We start from the raw sequence: 19,346 nt of genomic DNA, 5'->3' as shown, positions 1-19,346 counted from the left end.
CCCCGTAATTGGATTCGTCTGTCGCGCAGTGTATAATAATAATAATAATAATAATAATAATAATAATAATCCGGTGGTGCGTTCACAATCGACTCTTCAATGCCAACTTTGACGCCAAATTGAAAAAAACACCCATTACTTTTCAGAAGATTTGCATGATATTTCCTTGCAATGATCTGAACCCTATAGCTGATAAGAATCAAAAATTTCCGAAAACTGAAAAAACACTTTTGCCTGCTTTGGAAAAAAAGAATTGTTTTTGTTGTGATGTTTCTTCTTATTCTTACTGACAAAGTATGTATTTGAATTACTTACTTACACATACAAAAACAAAATTCACCAATGTTAGGCTATACTCGTATATGTTTAAAAATTGACTTGGGGAATAAATCTTAGTAGAAGGAAATTGGTTGATGTAATTATTTTTAACAACAGTTTAGTGTTTTGATTTCGAATAACTTCTCACAATAAAGATCAAGAATTTCTTTTCAAAAATATGTCATTTAAAATCTTTGTTTTTTTGTTGTACACAATCAAATTTGGAAGAATCTCTTTAAGTTACGAATAAAAATTACTTCTTATGATGTAAAATGACATTATTATATCAAACAGGTTTTTGTCCAAAACTGATTGAAATCACGTTTCTTCCCAATTTAGATCAGGTGCACGTTTTGCTAAAGGCTAACGTAATATGTATGTACATATGGTACCTATTATACGTGTGTTTTCCTGAATATAAATTTGATAGATACGGTTTGTGGAAAAAAAATCATTTTTACCTATAACTTGTGTCAATTTCACATATTTAAATTAGAGAAGTTTATTCATTCTCTACATACGTCCACTTGAAATAATCGCAACTTTTAAAATTTTTAATTAACACGAAGTTGTGAGGATTATTTGCTTACGTGTCACAGCTCCTGTTTGGTAAATAATAAAAATTTTATTGTTGATTTCATTAAAATTTTTTGCATTCCAAAAAGCGTGCCGTCATACAATACAATGTATCTTTTCAATTTCGCTCGTAGCTATTTCAGATACAAAAACTTCAAACAATTTGAAATATAACTGACATTCTTTGATTTGGCTGTCTAAACAATGGCGTATTTCTGTTATTCCAACGACTCAAATCAGTCGGTCTGAATCATATTTGTAATGCTCGATGTAATTTATTTATTTCCGTCGACATGCATAGTTTGGTCTGTGCTAGTATACACCTGCCAGTTTTCACTCTTCAAGTAATCATATTAAACGTTCGTTTACATGAGCTTTCAAAACCAATACTAAATTGATTATTTAAAGCAAGGGTGAGGCATTAAATCTCAGGTAGTGATTGATAGTACAAGAACACTAATTAAACATCACACAACACGACCAAAGGTAGCAGCTGTTCTTCCATTCTAAATTTTTGTTAATTAGTGATCATGATCCTGAAAAATGTGACCCGAAAATAAAGTTTTTTTGAAGACCAAACAAAGCACGTTTCCTACCCGTTGTAGAGAAAAAAAAGAAAAAAACGAACAGCTGATTAAGATGCATAGCGACCCATTGTGGTATGCACAAAGAGAAGGGCTAATTTGTTTGTACAATACCTGGTCTGCTTTGTGTTTAATAAATACCGCTCCATACGGTCAAGTTCATGGGCTTTTATGGCTATATCTACAAGCCATAAACTCTAATAGAACACTGTTAAAAGCTGCTCACTACAATGCCTTTTTAATTAGACATAAACGTGCGAGTCGTCCGGCTTGTTATAAAATAAAATAAAAATGCAAGGAATCCGCATGTGCAGCATACACAGTTGATTTTGCAAGTGGAGTTGTTTCCTAAATACTCCAAACAAATACCACTGTTGTTTGAATTATGAATATTAAAAAAAAAACATGGATTGCTACTAATACAAATAGCATTAGCAATTTTGAAATATACATTTCATTGAAATTAGCTCGATAGAAACGTTGATTAACGCATTACATCTTGTACGTCGTTTGGCGAATGCTTATTTGCTTGTACAGTTTTCGTAACTATTGGATGAAATTAACATAAAATCAATCAATTAGCAAGTTAACCACATCAGAGATTAGAATCTTAACGAGTACCTAGTAGAGGATTGAACTCGCTTAGCACCCCAGACAAAGTTAACACATGCACGATTTAAAATGCCAGAATTAATTAGAAACAATATTACTGTTGTATGTACGGGATATAGGATAAAGCAAATGTACAGAGTTCGCGTGTTGCGAAATAGAACAATGTATTTATTGCGTACATCATTCTACTATATGATTGCGATGTAGAACTCTTGATTAGTGTGGAAAATATGGAAATGACAAATAAAGTACGATGGAAAGAGAGTAATACAATGGTGTTAAAATAGAATAGCCACTGCAGTTCGGGTTCAGTACACCTAAGAGTACAAATATTTTCAAAATTTAATGTACACTCAAGCATATTTGGCTCATTAGTAACAGTACTTAAAACCACAACCCAGCTAAAATAAAATTACGAGTCCGAAATAGAGCATTTCTGTTTTGAAAGTTAGATAATGGATAATGTTTTATTTGCCCTATCGGCTTTTCGATTCCTGTTTACAGTTTTATCTAAAAAATAACAATCCAAAAAAGCCCCTTTATTTTTCTATTCTGTCCCTTCTTTTCCATATCTCTTTCATCCATCCTATCTCCCTTCCATCTTCATTCGGTATTTCTCCCCGTTCCTTTCTCTGCCTCTCTCATTTCGCTACATTCATTCCACATGTGTTCAATTGTCTATCTCCTCCTCATAGCACATTCTGCCCCTTCTTTCCTCTCTTTCCGTCCACTACCTGGTTTCTCTCTCCTGGTTCCCACATCTACACTCACCATCAATTTTTTCTTTCACTTGCACTCTCTCTCCCCAAGTATTCCGGAATTTCCTCATACACCTCTCATACTCCCTGTTGTATCTGGATTCTTTGATTCCCGCCCTTCTTTCTTCATTATCTGTGTCTTTGTCCCTTTCACGCAGCTCTACATTCATCCATCTTCCTTTTGCTGTTAATCTTTCCACTTCTTCACTGGCATACCCGTTCCTCTGGTCATATTTTTCTCTCTCCTTCTTCTCCGTGTTCTTTTTCTTTTCTCTCCAGCATTCTGTTAGTATTCTGCACTCTTCTCTTTTTGTCCTCAAACTTTGCCGCTCTCTTTCCCGCTTTCACTCTCAGCTTATTCTTCTTGTACTCTTCCCTTAATATGCAACCTGGCGTTTCTTTGTCCAGTCCTAGCACCCATCTCAAATATTTTTTTTGCAGTCTCTCTACCTCATTTTGTTCCTTCCATCCCCGGATCTCTGCCCGTACTCTCTATCATGCTCTCGAACATCATCATTCTCCTCCTGAAATCACCTCCCCACTTTCTCTCTCCTATTCCCCACACAGATTCCACTACCTTGTTTGCCTTCCTCACTATCTCTCTGATGTGTGCCTTATCCGTGGCTCTTTCATTGAATGTGTAGCCCAAGTATTTGTCTTTCTCTTTTCGTCTTCTCAATATTCACTTCCAGCTTTTCTTCCTCACGTACTTTCCCAGGCTCCTCATCATTTCTTTCATTTCTATCATGTCTCTCTCACTCTTTGCCACAACTACCAAGCCATCTGCAAACGCCAGACTCCAAAATTTCTCTCTACCACACCACTACTTGTATTTTTTTTTTTTTGAGAATTATAGATGTACTTTTAATTGAAGATTATGCTTAAAATGTATTTGATAAAAATATTAAATTAATTAGATTGTTCATTCTATTTAAAAAAATAATTTTCAAATTTCTTACAATAATACATATATCAGAAGCAGTTTATTGACCCACCTGCATATGCGCATATGTGTGTTTTTAAAATGTAATAATAATCGAACCAGCAGTAAGTAACACAATTGGACCTAAGCGATATTACCTTCAATTTATATATCATGTATAGCAAATGTATAGCAAAATTTCAGCAAATAAATTTAATAGACTAAACAATTTATCACTGTACAATACATTTTTATAAATCAAATAAACATAGATAAATTAAATGAAAATAGAATTTTCAAAAATTCCGTTATGAAATTTTTAAATTTCATTAGGAAATATGTAATTATTATTTGTGTATCTATTGTCACTTCCAAACCGAGATGGCTTTCTCGGTTTAAAAAGAAGTGGGCGTGAGAAATGACAGCAGTCCCGGTCAATCAAGGTCCAAAAAGTGCATCTTTTTCGTCCGAGTCTGAGTTTTCTAGTCGAGGCGGAGCCGAGACTTGAAAACAGGCGAGGACAAAAGACACTTTTTGGCAGAGGTGCGCACAACGTTTTTCGTGTTCGTTTAGGCAAAAATTTTGAAAAACATGAATTAATTATAATTGAGGTTAATTGAGGATATATTTGACAGATGTCAAGTTAGGTATATAAACTGAAAAATTTGGTAATTGTTCACTTTAACTACTTCTGAAATTTTCGCGTTTTTCTGGCTAGACACCCTCAGGGCGTCCTCCTAGATCGTTTCCCACCATTCAAACCTTATGCAAATGCCTTTTTTTTTCTCTTATTGTGTTTCAAGGTCGCGCCAATGTCTTAGGGTAAGGAAAATTCATTTGCACAAGGTTTGAATGGTGGGAAACGATGCAGGAGGACACCCTGAGGCTGTCTAGCCAGAAAAAACACGAAAATTCCAGAAGTATTTAAAGTGAACAATTACCAAAAATTTATATACATATTTAGTTATAACCACTTTTCACGTTATGTATCTCGGGAAACGAACACGAAAATACATCTGTCGATTTAGAAAATACTATTCTAGTTCTGAAGATAGAAATCAGAAAAACCAGTTGACAATCGATTTCGGGGTATCTCGGAATGCTCAAAACAATTTAGTTTTTCGAAGAATTCTCGAAATCGCTTACTGTCCATCACATTCCCAAAAACAAAATCAAATTACGTTCAAGCGAAAGGAGTTCGGTACTTAATTTCAATTTGGACCTAACTCAATTGTTTATAACGCGACCCTCTAACTAACACATTTGTTCGCCAGATCAATGTTCGGACTTGCATTAGGAAAAGTGAGTAAAGTCCTATTACGGTTAGTTGAATCTGCAAATTAAGTTCTCAACGCCCCATGCATCAATACAACCAACATTTACCAGGACAATAATTCGTTAATTTCATTACGAGAAAACCGTTGGAAGGAGCATATTTAATTAAACCAAGGCGCTTGATGAATCACTCATTATTAAATGTTCACTACATAATTTATTAATTTAATGAGCCTCCTCCCATCGAATTCTCTACTGCACGATGTGCATAAATATTCTTCCGGGTGGTGGTTTGAAAGGCATTAATTAAAAAAATTATTTCAACAAATAATCAAGAACAGTTTGTGAACTCATCGTAATAGGACTGTTCGGCATAGGACCCTTTTAATACACAGTTTAACGTGTCCAAAACCCTCGCCACCCCAATTCTATATTTCTAATTCTTGACATTTATGGCGGCATTATTTAAGTTACGCGTTTCTAGTCACGACGTACGTTAGTTCAGGATGTGTTTATGATTCACCAAAAAGCTCCCCGTCCAACCGTCGAGTCAAACTTTATCCCAGATTTAACCAATATTCACCGCTGCAATGTAAATGCTGCAACCGATTTCATCCGACTAAAGTTTACAAAAAAGAAAGATGACATCCATTACGGAATTGAGAAAACGAGATGTTCTCTTTCCGCCAAGAGGAATGGAATTAAAATCTACGAATTCTGCAAAAAGGCACGTTTTTAATGCATTAGTAAGGAGATACGCGAAATGCTCTCGCAATCAAAATGCACATTCGTCTGAGAGTAATGCTGAATTTGATATCGGCTTCAATCTGGGTATTTACTTTAATAGAACGAAAGTACATATTTACAGTTAATGTGATTTAAAAGTCAAATATGTCCACAGAAGGTTTTAATGTTCGCTCCGGCATTTTATGAATGACACTCTCACCCCAATGACAAGATGAAATGTGATTATTTTATAATTATCTCTAAAAACGTACAGTTTACTTTTACTCTTCAGCACAAACATGCTTTACAAATCAATAGTGATAAAATATTAAGAAACTAAAATAATTTGCATAGGGATGGGATAAGAAAGTCAACTTTTTGTATCAGAGAACGTATCATTTCTGCATCAGTTGTTATGTAAATAGGGAAAACAGAAGATGTCTCCACATATGGGGGAAGAGAAGAATGTTGACATTTCTCAATATTGAGAAAAAACCGAAATACAGGAGTCATGTTGGTGACATTTGAATCACTATGTGTCTTTGACCGAGTACTGAATCTTTATGAAAAGAATGAAACGAACATTTTAATTGAAGTATGCTTTAAAAAATTTGCAGCTCGCGAATGCCTGCAAGTGATGGTAATAAAAGAAATTATTTTGATTCAGCTCCAATAAATAGAATGATTCCTTTAAAATAATAAAGTTGGGAACATTTCCAATTAAACCGGAGCTCTTTCAAACACTTTATCTGTTATTCATAAAGCGGTATTTTATTACTCGAACAGAACATGCAAAAATCATTGTGTTGGTTCAAAATTTAATCAACAAAACCAGATTCCGGACTCTTCCGGTAAATATTACAATAGGAGGAAAACTGAAATATGAGCCAAAGTAAAATAATACCATATTTACGAAGGTGCTAATAAATGTTTAATTTCTCATCTCCAAAATACTCGTTCGTCAGAATTCCTGTCATCGAACCACCAACTTTCGAATTACGCATAATTTGATCTTTTGCAAACCGTGCTAATAATTCATACAGTTATTTGGTCAGAAAATGGATAGTTTTGGGAGTATCTATGGACCAAAATGTATCAATATCTTGCAGAATATCGATATGAAATATCTGGTAGGGTATCGATGCTGAAAAATGGATATTGCCTTGCCTTAACAAACCCCAACGGGGGGATAACGGGTGGAAGGAGAATGAGAAACTGTTATTATTCTGGGTGCATCGCGCCCATGAAAAATGTTGCACTATGTGGCAAACTCGCGAGCTGCGCTATCACATTGCATTTGAGGAGAGTTGCTAAAATCGAATACCTCGAGGGCTGTTGTCTACAAGCCAGAATCGAATCAACACGAACCTAATTCGGTAATTGTAATATCCCTCACTGAGAGATCTGCAGTGCGCGTGCAGACCGCAGAATAAGGGAAGCAACCCCACAAAGCTTGAACTACTAATTAACTCTTACCTAACAACCTTTTTTCCTTAATTACCGTAATGCTAAAATACGACGTCGAACAGAATGATTTTCTTCTATTGCTCGGAGCATAATTGAATGTCTGCGTCAACAAATTTATGCGGCTTTTTGCAAGGGCGATAATCCAGCCAGCACACCGACGCCCCCGATGACTCACACTCGGAGCGATGCGTTGTTTTTTCGAAAAACGCCACCACCAACGACGACCCGACAGATAAATATTTAGTAATTTTTTATGTTCGAATCATTACCGGGTGTCCCCGCTTAGGTAAGCAGACATTCTGTGTACAACACGTGGCGCATATGTCGCATTACTTTCGGATCCTTACAACAACAAACTGCTACCAGTGCTACCCCAGTGTGCGGCGCGGAGCGGGTTGCGCCTCTTACTTCGGCACCCTTTTGAAACCTAAACTACTAAACCAAAATAGGCAGCGGGGATGAATGAGAGAAACGAAATGACTGCAAGTGGGTCGAAAAACTACAATCCATGCGGCCGAGCCGAGCTGAACGTTCACGGTCCTTTGGTTCTCGATTAGGTGGGTTACTTATCCTCCCTACCTTCGGCCCACCCCTGCTCGTCAAGGGTGTTCCGCATACATCCCATTTAACGATCCCCAGCTGTACTCGATAAACAACGGCGTTTTTGTTTTTGTTGTTTTGTACCCATCGAGGATGTTTCATTCGATCATTTCGAGCTTTTACATTGATTAAGAGGAGGATCGGCTATTGATTAAAGCGGAATTTCAGCTTGATTAAAACATTTTATATGGCAGCAATTATCGGGGTCCTTCCCTTCGCGTTCGCCGACGACTCCGCGATTTACTGATTATTATTCGCGCAATCAGCATCCGAAGTGGTTCTAAAATAAAGAAGCTCTTTAGCTCGAACAACGACGCATATTTAAGGCGGCACAAATTATCACTCGAGAGAACTCTTCATTTTAGTCCAAACATTTAAGTAGCAAATCATGTAGACGGAAAAAATGCGGTTTCTTTAATGTATACCGAAGACACAAGAAATATCCAATGGTTCGTTAACTACACAAGGGTTCCCCCTGTCATCGAAGTGCACGGAGGTCCTAGCGATTTGGATGGCGCATGTCACCATGGAAACAATCTTCTCACTCGCATAAAATAAAACAACACAACAACCGCTTTCCCGGATTATTCCTAGTTAAATCAGTTTTTATCCCTATCATGCATAAATCGCGATTCCATCCGATTAACTGCAAAAAATGAAACACAAACTCCTTGTTTATGACACGATACGTTAGCGCAGGCACAAATGAAAATGTGGGTTTTATCAAAAATAAACATTAACCAGTTGAAAGTAAAAGAAAATAAGCGTAGCTAATAATTCCCATATAGGATCTGATACTAGCGTTCAACGAATTAACTAATTGAACTAACAAGTTAAATTAATAAACCGTAGTCATCATGTTTACTGCTTTTACAATCATAATAATTACTTGCATTATTACATTTATTTTTAATCACCACTTGTAGCAAATTTTATAATAGACATAATTATTATTTTTCTTTTACGAGGTGCATTCATTAATAGTAGATTATTCACGGAGCGTGTAATGGTGGTTTTACTACCCACAAAGATACCGATTGCGGCACGGGCCGTAGGCGAGACCTGTAATCATTCGAGCGAGTAATAGTAATTACACGCGAGTAAATACGATACGACGTACAAATTTCATCAAGTGTATTATCAAATCAAAACTCATTCATTTTAATCATCCTTTTTAATGAAGAAAAAAAACGTGCTTAGACTCGCTAATTATGACAGTTCAAAATATTACATATGAATGTTCCGCTGTATCGTAGCAACTTTACAGTCTGCGGGATGACTTGCAAATGTAGTCATTACTCACGACCGTAGGTAATGAATGTCATTACTTAACAGTCAGTCCGCATGCAAAGAATGTATTCTTTAATAGGAGCAGAAAAGAATATTTCACTGTTTACTACTACGTTGATTGCTTTCGCAATAAAAAAAAATAACAGACTGTGAATTTTTATTGTTTGTTTTACGGCTGTATTGTCTTATATAAACGTCATCGACTGAAGTGTTCCCTTTTTTATGTTTAATACAGTTCTTCAACTCCGGAAGGATTAAATAAATCACTGAATTCCGCAGTTATGTTTAATCACGGTTTTTGTAATGTACCTACGTAATTTTTCTGCCCGAATAAAGTTGATAATCATAATATCTGTTCCAAATTCACATAATATAACACAGACATACATATAACACAAAAATTAATAAATATTTAGAGCTCTCCGTTGCTATGAGAAATCTTTGGTGTTTAGAAAAAATTTCGATTTTACCATTTCAGCAACGGGAATAGTACCGCAATCTCTTTTTAAAAATTTAAAAATTCTGGATTTAGATAACACATTGGTAGTTGAAATTCAAAAAGGTATATTATTATACTCATCTCACATCGTGAGGAAGTTCCTTAACATTGACACAGAACATAATACACAACAAAGACAAAATGCGGAGGCGAGACGCCGGTAATTATGTTGATAAGCACTGCACTATTACTTGATAGTAATATCCGTAATAGTGTATGTACTCCGGCAAAATTGCCGTGCCGCCGGGTGGAGGTGGGATACGAAATTTTATTATTATGAACAGGCTTTCAGCATCAAAGAACTAAAAAGTGTGGTAAGCTCATCTGAAAAAACATAAACATTTGGTGGTGTTTGTAGCTACATACATATATCTAAATAATGTGCAGAAATATTTTTTGTTAAATGAATTAATAAAAGTTGATAATAAACATTTAAAAAGTGCATTTGCGTAATCGTCGTGAAAGTGTAAAAATGCAAACTACGAAATAATTTGATTGATAAGAGATTCTGAATGTAATAGCCAGCACCAATCACAACACACTTTAACCGATTGCTCCTGGTCGTGAGATTAAATCTCTAAAACTTTCATTAATCCGGTGTCAGGTGAAACCATGAAAATAAAGTTTTCAAAACTTATATTAAATTGTTTGATATTTACTGATTGGCTACAAGAGTCACGGAAGTTAAGGAAAATACAAACATTTGTTCAGACTAAACTTCCAAGCTTTACAAATGTTCCATATTGTCTTGAGTTTATTGGAATTTCTCTTCTATCTTATTTGAACAAAGTAAATCCGACAATAAAAATAAACTAATAAAAAGTCTCGTAAAGCATTTGTGGAATATATTTCCAAAGTGAACATTTAAAATTAATGAAATGCCGGTTCACATAATTCAGATTGAAAAGGTCAGGTCGCGAAAATAAAGATCAATGAGTTTATTTTTCGGTGAAAATGATTTACGTTCCGCTTTCGACTAATTTCGCGTAAACTGGTATCGAAATCTGCACTTAATTTCATTCGTTTTTCGTTTTGCAGCCAAAATTACTCACAATTAGATGCGATGATTTGACGATTAGATGACACACAATACACTATCTATAAATAAACTTGAGCGGAAGGAAAACTTTAAAATGTGTAAAATAATTTCAAATTGTTTTAATTTAACAAGAATTCGTGTCATACTTCTGTAACTCTTGGAATTTTCATTTTGTTTTGTAGGAATAAATTTGTATTCGCCTTCATTAATAAAATATTAAATTTTTTTATAATAAAAAAGAACTGTTCAAAATACCGTACAATGTAATTTTGTAAAGCTTTAATTGTTAAGAATGTGGCTATTAAAAAAACAAAACATTTGTTGTCCCGCGGACCGTTTAATGATCTTGTTCTCGATAAAAATCGACATATCTCCAACAAATTAATTTTATTGTCGGTACCCGCATTAATAAATTAACCGATGCGCTTAATAACAATAAAAAAGCAAACCTATTTTGTTATAACCATCATTAAATCATTTCCTTTGGCCCCAAATGTCGATCCGTAATTTAATATATTGATCATTAAGGTAAGGTATCCGTGTTCGGTCGATAGCTTTGAATAAAGACCGAGCTCGATGAAAGAAATTTGAAACCTGTCTGGAAACATAATTAAAAATAAAAAACCCAAAGCCGGACCATCAGGCAGCGGATATTGCTCTTTCCTTCTCTAGCGCGTCTACGCCTCTCTCGAGAATCTTCTGTTTATCTCGGACACAATGACACAAGGGGTATTTAATTAAATCTGAAAGCCTACGCGAATGATCTGAAAGTCTGACAGTTGCATCGAAAACTTCCCACAACTGAAACAAAAATCTCATCGTGTAATACAGTAGAGTCGCGATAACGTGAACACCCTATAAGGTGAACACCTCGGTAAGGTGAACACTCAAAATTTTCTACAGAGAATTCTATAAGGTGAACAACTGAAACCTCGATAAGGTGAACAAAACAAACACTTTTTTATTACACATAATGCAATTGTATTTTTATATTTTCAAAAAGCTTCTTGTACCGTTTTTTGTAATTTTAAGTTACTGCGCCTCACCTCCTTAGATTTTACGTTTCTGCAAGTCTGCATATGTTCATTTCAATTCAGATTTTTGTGGCATTAGACGTAGTCTTGTAGTGTTTTTAAAATTTGATAAAGGGTCTAGCGTGACTGCACTTTTTCGCCATTAAGGTGTTGCTAATTCTACAGTTTGTGGCTCTCAAAAATTAATTCTCGGGTATAAATAATGATAAACGAGTAAAAAAAGAACTTTCGAAAATGGAGGCAGCATTATAGGCATGGTTTTTGAAAATGCGACGTAGGGATTTGCCAATTCCTGTGCAATGATAAAAAAAGCCAAAATATTTCAATGGTATTTTAAAGGAAAACAGAAATTTTAATAACAGCCAAGGATGGCTTCACAACTTCAAAAAAAATTTGGTCTATACCTACCTATGGTCGCAAAAATTTGCAGTCTACTCGAACTAAAACTAAATTTACGCATTACTTTGAAGACCAATAAATCTAAAGTGTTAAATAAAGAGTTACACGATCATATTTTGCCTTATTTTTTTGACCTTGATAAGGTGAACAAACTCGATAAGGTGAAAAGGGTCTGCCTGAATTAGTTCACCTTATCGCGACTCTACTGTAAATCTTTAATTTAAGAGTTATTACGAGACGCCGGCTCGGTGCAGTCAACAAGTCGATTTTTCAATAGCGTTAAAGCACGGGATCAAAATTAAATCAAGGAAGATTAAAGCGTGTAGGGAATTGAAGGAATTCGTCACAAAAACGGAGACTGGCCGTCTCGACAGGTTTTTCGACAGGTCAGGCCAACTACCATTTCGACTGGGCGGCCACTTTGCCATGGTAAATTAACAAAAAATATATAACAGTTTGCAGGTATCTGAATAACAATAGAATGGGCCTTTGTCTAAAATCAGTTTGATTCCTTCAGCATTTTGATCGGTTCAGCGTGTCCACTTTTTACTCCGTCAGACAGTTTTCTTCTTGTATTATTTTCGAACAAACCGCCACAAAGGGTCCACTCAACAGTTCGTTTTTTCCAAATACCGAAGATCCATTAATTTTTTCGTGCGCTACTTCTAATTGACAATTTTTCCCCGGCAGATGACACTTCTGGCTTAAAATCCCAATAAATTGCAGCGAGGAATGTCGTTAAATTACACTGAGAAAAAACAAAACGTTCCTCACTATCAAACTGAAGCACAACAAATCACCGGTGCTCCCTGCGAACTCTCATATTTTACGATTTCAAGGCAATATATTTAAGTGGAGAGCAAACAAAAACAAATTAAGCGCTTCTTAGACTTTCAGCTGGTGGGCATTGCAGAAAACCGTTGAGAAAAATTGCCAGATAAAAATATCTGCAGCGGTAAACACAAAACATCCACTTGTATTTTCCAGGGTTTAACGTGTTGATGATAATTTCCCCCGAATCCTGCAGCGTCGGGAGATAAAACGGAACCAGGACCGAACGAAAAACCCGAACTCTCGGCGTGCGAAAGAAGAGGAAAACGTCTGTTTCTCGATGGAGTTTTCTACCTGAACGTGTTTTCCACTTCGTCGAAATCACGTAAGTTCACTGTCACTACAGTAAGAAGTTTGTCCTGAAATTTATTATTTATGGTATTAGAAGCGTTATCGTGTTGGCCCCACATTAACCGCGAACTCTATGTAAATGAACGGAAAGGAATGGAGCCGCCTCCCGAAAACGTCTCAACACGTTTTCCTGTTTCAGCAGCGTTGACAACATTTCTTGTGTTCTTCATAACACGCACTCGTGGCCTTATTAGACAGCTGGTGCTCGACTGGAGATGCCAGATTTCTCTTTCACGAAGAGAACACAAGCGACCAGTAGCGTAACCGAGAGGGACGTTCAAATTGTCATTTCTCATTTAAAAAAGATTAAATCTAAAACAGAAAAACCGAGAGTGACATGTCTTTGGTACCCCACATGTTACCGCTGCCCGCTATATTTCAGATGTTGGAAATAACTAACATCCCGGACTTTTTGTTTTGATTTTGTCTGTTCTGATGAGACTCGGGATGAAAGTCGTGGCTACTGTATCTCTTTTTTTGCACTTGTTAAAATGACTACAGCCATTTACATTTAAGTATGCAGTATACAATAGCATAGGGACTATTTTCTCGTCGTTGATTGGTTACAATTAGAGAAAAGTTTACACCAAGGCAATGCTCGATTTTTGATAACCACTGTCAAATTTTGATATTTGATCGATTGTTTGGTTATTAGTGTCAAACCTATCGAGTTTTTGTATCAAACCCATCATTAAACTACAATTTTGTTATTAGAATACCACTACCGTTCCTTTATGACTTTTTTTTGTTAATTTTGCTTGGAATGTATGTTTTCAATTTTGCCGCATTCGCCAGTGTGAAACGTTCTCCATTCAAAGCGACATCTACTGCATTCTTAAATGGAATAGAATAGACCGTAGTGAATTATATTTGATGAGAGCATATAATGAATAAATAAATGAGGAACATTTAATTTATATAGAGTGATCAACAAGGAAACGAATGCTACCTCATCTTTTGTTTTATCGAAACGTCTGTCTTACCTTAATCGTACACATTTGTATACATGCTATACTCAGGTCGTTTTATTGGTTGCCTACCTCGAAAAAAAATCTATTATTAATTAATAAATTAATTATTAATAATTAATGCTTTATCTTCAATGGTAAAGCTCATTTTACCACTTATTCTGGGATGGTTGTTGCTTATAATTACAGGAAACGTAAACTTTGCCGAAATCGAAAACTTTTGTCAAGGTTAACATCAACACCGTTGCTTTAAAACTGACGTTTCTTTGACATTTCACCGAAAAATCTGCTTACCAATGGGGTCGCGTGTGGCAATAAAGCTGATAAATTACCCATTCTTACGAATGTAAAATGTTGTTCTTGTTTATTTAACAAATTTTCTCCATTATCAGATAATAATAATAAAATGCACTATTATAATTCCAACGTCTAAAATTCATGAGGTACGATTTATCATATTATGTATATGTTACGGACAAAGACGATAATTCGGCCAATAACGTTATTGGTCGGTCAATGACGATAATGGCCAGTCAAGTTGGACATTAACCATAATGACCGGCCAGTAACGTTAATGTCCATGTAATTTGGGCAATGTTAATAATTCATTCATAACATAAAATAATACCAGCGCGCTGCATAAAAAAAATTTGCAATTCGAAGTACCATGGATCACTCTCATGCCACAACAAAAATGAATAATTTTGAGTACTCTCAATATTATTTGAAAAATTTGTATTTTTCACTTTGTTCTAATTAGCTATTTATGCACCAAGGGCGTTACAACGATGATTATGCCCGGAGAACGATGAATCCAACTCGAGGGCTTTAGCCCGAGAGATGGATATCGTTCGATGGGCGTAATCATTCGGTGACGCCGTGGTGCATACAAGATTTTATTTTTCACTATACGTGTTCTTTAAAAAATTTCATTACACCCGCTTATTCTTATTACACCCTGTTATTATTCCCCGGTTGTTATGGACATGTTTACGTATTTCGTATCCTAGGAGTTATCATGCAATTATAGTAAAGTGAAAAATAAAAAAAAAATTTAGTTTTTTTTATTTACTTACGTTACCAAGTAAAATTTGATAAGTGTGAATAATATTTTTTCACATAGTACCTACTTCAACACATTTGATAAATAAAAATACTAAAAGAAAACAATATATGTATTGTCTAGTTTCAATAATAATCATGTAACCTACGAGTATATCAGCATTACCCAGCCGTTTTTGACCATTATCATTAATGACCGGGCATTGCTGTTAGCGTTAGAATAAAAATGACATTTTTAATAACATTGCCCACTCACCACGGGCCATAACGTTAATGTCCGGTCATTATCAATAATCGCCAGGAAAAATGGACATTCACGTCATTGTCCGGCCATTATCGTCAATGTCCATTTATCGTCTTTGTCCGTAACATATACACAGACAAGCGGAGACAATTGCCCTAATAACATTTTTGCCAAATCGATGAATAAAAAATGTTCTCATGTGGTGTGGACTTCTTCGCACACTGTACTTTTGCTAATCCATTCAAATACAGACAAAAAAATTGAAGAATAAAAACTGTGTGAGATATGCTTTCAGCCTAATTACATTTTGAAAGCATTCTTCAGTGGCACCTTCCCAGAGCCTTAATAATTTCACTTGTGAGAACACTTCTCATCTTACAATTAGATGTGTTTAATCAAATTAAGGTCTCATGGTTGAGCTGGCCATCTTATAACTATACACATCTATGTATTACTTTTTTATGGAACCATTTTTTACAAACTTCACTGCGTGCTTTGTTATTTTGTTGTAATATGAAATTCAACGGCGTATTATCTTGTGTATAGGGAAAATATTACTTTATCCAGTATGTTTTTATAACCCATGACATTCTTGCTTTTTTTTTATCCGACATATTGCATTCATTCCCTTTATTGAAAGCATCCCCCAAGTCATGACAGATTCTGTTCTATTTTTTATTGTTTTGTGGTATATTTTAAATCACACCTGGTGATGGTGACCAGCAGAAACCCACCAAAATTACTTTTATGTTCGTTTCATCAATAAATAAAATGTTATGCCGTTCTTCTTAGTGATTTTAACTTTAATTTCTTTTTCTATCTAATGCCCTTCCATACATATTTTGTTGAACGTTTCTTTTCGTACAAGCACTAAATTTTTCACCTATTATTCCATCCACTTTAAATTTAATAATAACACACGTAATTTTAAATGTTGTGAAATCGTTTTTCGATTTAGGGTGTGTACAGAGTTTTGAACTTTTCTAATGTCGCTACCATAGACAACACAGTAGATTTACTGTGTTGTCGATGGTCGCTACGTCGCCTTATTTCAGCATCATTTCAATTGTTACGGTTGGCTTCAAAAAAAACGGGAACTGTCAGAAAAAGTTCTGTCAGATCTTATTAAATTTTTATAGTTTGAAACGACCTTTTAGAGTTTAGGTTAAAAAACTGCACTTATGTGTCAGAAATACTACTGTCAAACGGACACAAATTGACATAAATTGACAAATTAAATTTCCAATTCACATTAGGTCAGATTTCAATTCTCGTTTTTTTTTAAGCCAACTGTAAGTATCAGGTCTTTATTTACCTAAATAATGATAATAATAAATTAAATATTATGAGCAAGAAAATCTGTAAACGCGTAAACTTTAGGGAGAAAATCGTATATCTTCTCTGATCGATGTGCTTAATTGTGGCATCTAAAGTTACGTCATTTGAACACTTTAATACAATTAATTTAGTTTGGAAAATTTGGTATATTTGCTATAAATATACTGGTGCGAGCAATAAATTTTGGTCGTCAATGTCATTTCAAAATTTGGTTATATTGTCACAAATTAAACAATTTTCCCTGCCTGATTATGCCCATGTCAACAAGGTGTCAAAAAAATGAGAAAAAATGACAATTAATGTCATACAACATGATGGTAGGTTATGATATTTACGACTGTTTTACAATGGAGCATTTTCAATTGCGTCAAAAAATGACCTTGACGATCAAAATTTATTGCTCGCGACTGTACATACGTCGAACTGCAACCTTTAGAATTTATTTTCGTCAGATTCTTGTTGGACATTTCGTTGCAACTTGACTCACGACTGCATACATGTTTACATGAAACGTCAACAAACAATTTCCTAACCTTACTTTCTCGCATTCTTTTATTCTGACTGTCATTTATGAGATACATACTGCTGCAAATTAATAAGACAAATGTCCTCGTTCGAATTTGTGAAAATTCACACATTTTTCCAGACATTTCTGAGGCACATGATATAGGCGTAATTAACTGTTATCTTTAATATTTAATACCTCTAAAAATGCCTGTAATAAGGAAACTACATCAATTTTGTTATACATATGTATTTGAAGTTGATTAATTTATGTTTAGTACCGTAAGTGTTATTGTATTTTATGGAAACGAAATAAAGAAATGTAAATTTCAATTTATTGTAAGTATGTACATATACATATTATTTGAATTAGAAAAGGGGTAATCAAAATATCTTTCGTGATGTCAGTACATTGCCCGTGAGAGTGACTTCTTAGTTACGCCACTGCGGGTGACGACATCGACACAGGCGGTATAAACTCCGGGTGAATAAATATTTCAGGTGATAGACACGTTGGCCGTTCGTGACACACCAGACAAAGCGGGATCCCTTGCAACGAGGAGAAAATTGCGCTTCTCTGCCCGAATACAAACGTGCACACAGCAGAAGTCTTCATTTAATTAGAATTCTTTATATTTCATTCAGCGACAAAGCCATTTGTCCGGAACAGTCGTCGGAGGAATGTGTCGCGCACTTGAAAATCTAGTGCTCTCCGAGGCCGCATCCACCAGGTATTCAACGAAGTGAACGACCGTCCCTTTTAGACAAAAGATAGTGCTCTTTTGGTTCCGCTTTGGTGATTCTACTTCCGGTTCGGTAAGAAGATTGCTTCCGTTGCTCTGTAGAGGACGTGCCGCGCCTCTGATTAAATGTTTCGATTTTTCGTTTTGCACAAGAAAATTAGGGCAAACAGCGCCGACTCTGAAAAACTCGAATGGAACATGGCTCAGACCACCCCAAACTTAAATGAACAACCGGAGACATAAATATAGACAATTCATTAAAAAACATGAAAGATCCCACCGAAAAATCTCCACGAATAATTAATAGATTTTTTTTCGTAAAGCTAGCTGCAAGTGAGCTAACAATAATAATTGAGATACTTGTTTAATTATTTAGTGCCATAAATAAATAAATTTCGATTCTTCCTTAAATTAGTAAAAATCCTAATTCTTTCTCGTTTCAGTTTATTATTATAATAGTCCTATCTACTACAGTCTACACATAGTGATATTTTGTCTCTTCTTAAAATTCAGGCATGAAAGGATTAAACGTGAATAAATACAGAAACATTTGGTCCGGAAGGAAGTTCTATTCTGACTGGATTACTTGAATTGATATAGTTATTCTGTAAATTGAGATAAATGGGATTCCAATTTAAATTAAATAATAAACGTCCGAGCTTAAATCAACATGACCATGATCGTCACCCCGCAGAAAGCGCTACAATAACAATAATTCTAGAGCACTTCAATGACACGACTTTTCAAGTTATTGAATTACATAACAAAATAAACACAAATTGGTAAGTAAATCATTACACTTGTTCACACCACATTTAACACTCGGTCTTTGGTGTAGTTCTCAAAGATGGCCCACTAATAACAACCGAACTGGAGAAGCAGGTATAATGCCGACCCAATGAATAATTCTGGGACGGATGAGCAATAAACCTAACGACAAACTTGGGGATGAAGTAACAGAGGTAGATGAGTCCGACTATTACGAACGGTTGCACACCGCAATGAAAATATTCCATAACGAAAATTAAACTCGTTGAATTAGTAAAAGAGCTTTTAACAAAAATTAAAATGAGCATCAGTCGTCAAACAAAAATGACTCACTGGAATGCATTTTTTCAAGTTTTGCATTTAGAGTCGTCATAAAGTTTATTTGAGGGGTATAAATCACCCTTTTCCCGATGCAAAACGTCAAAGACCTTCCGCTGT

At 35.2% G+C, this 19,346-nt stretch overlaps 1 protein-coding gene across 2 annotated transcripts in view; it reads right to left on the bottom strand.

Annotated features, from left to right (window-relative positions):
- The window catches only part of LOC138134805 (tyrosine-protein kinase-like otk), a 75,811-nt gene that overhangs the window by 36,423 nt on the left and 20,042 nt on the right, over positions 1-19,346 (bottom strand). The gene's annotated exons all lie outside the window — the stretch shown is intronic.

Source organism: Tenebrio molitor, chromosome 1 (genome assembly GCF_963966145.1).
Source record: "Tenebrio molitor chromosome 1, icTenMoli1.1, whole genome shotgun sequence".
Lineage (NCBI taxonomy): Eukaryota > Metazoa > Arthropoda > Insecta > Coleoptera > Tenebrionidae > Tenebrio > Tenebrio molitor.
This window is presented reverse-complemented; position numbering and strand designations above follow the sequence as displayed.